This window comes from Cebus imitator, unplaced genomic scaffold (genome assembly GCF_001604975.1).
Source record: "Cebus imitator isolate Cc_AM_T3 unplaced genomic scaffold, Cebus_imitator-1.0 Scaffold78, whole genome shotgun sequence".
Classification (NCBI taxonomy): Eukaryota; Metazoa; Chordata; class Mammalia; order Primates; family Cebidae; genus Cebus; species Cebus imitator.
Window position 1 is genome coordinate 751441 of NW_016107393.1, and position 1015 is coordinate 752455.

At 36.6% G+C, this 1015-nt stretch overlaps 1 long non-coding RNA gene across 1 annotated transcript; it reads left to right on the forward strand.

The window, feature by feature from the left end:
• Positions 1 to 997, forward strand: LOC108307319. Its single transcript, XR_001826503.2, has 2 exons — positions 1 to 91; positions 922 to 997. It is a non-coding gene; the product is annotated as an uncharacterized LOC108307319 (long non-coding RNA).
• The last annotated feature ends 18 nt before the right edge of the window (positions 998 to 1015 follow it).

Consider the following 1015-nt stretch of genomic DNA (forward strand, 5'->3'; position numbering starts at 1 on the left):
GGACCAGGAGGATATGGAAACCAAGGTGGTGGATATGGTGGCGGTGGTGGAGGATATGATGGTTACAATGAAGGAGGAAATTTTGGCGGTGGTAAGCATTCACTTTTTTCATTTAAATGGGAAATAGTGTTGCTAACAGTTCCCATGACATAAGTTTGAAAAGTGTTAAAAGCTAGCAGTGGGTAAAACTGTATGTTCTGTAATATTAGAAAATACTAAAATGGGTAATTCAAACCAAATTTTCTTGACTTTGCTGGCTGTTTAGTAAAACGTACTCAACTCCTAGTTGAGAAGTTAAAAGCGGGCATTTACCAGTATGTAGTACATGTATTACATGTAAAAGATAGGGAGTTTATGTATTGCCAGAATTTTACCTTGACTCTTAGCTACTTTTAAACTGAACTTTTAAACGGACAAATGGGAATAAATTGTTTGAATAGTGAGACATGTTGAAGTTAGCAGGTTGCCATCTAGGTGTAAGACAAAAAGTACTTCTTGTCTTAATACGTGACAGGTACATTGCAGACTTTAATGTAAATCATTACTCCAGGATACTGTTAAGAGCTTCTTTATGAATGTACTGTTTTGTTGGACCTAATTAACATGTCAGTGACAGATGAGCGAAGTTTTAACAAGTTAGAATGCCTTTGCATTGTTTTAAATGTTGTACTGCAGCAGCAGCATAGTGAGTGGAACACTTGATAGTTTTAATGGTGTTAATGTTAGAGAACATGTGCTTAGAGAATACCATGTAATACAAACAAAATGTTGATGGTCTTTCAGTATGCTGACATCAGTTATCCCAAGTGGTGCTACCAAAGTGGTGTGTGCTACCGTAATTGTCAAAAGATAATAGTTACATCAAAAGGGGAAAATGATTATTGTGTGGGTAAACCACACATAAACCCTTTCTGATTTCAGGTAACTATGGTGGTGGTGGGAACTATAATGATTTTGGAAATTATAGTGGACAACAGCAATCAAATTATGGACCCATGAAAGGGGGCAGTTTTGG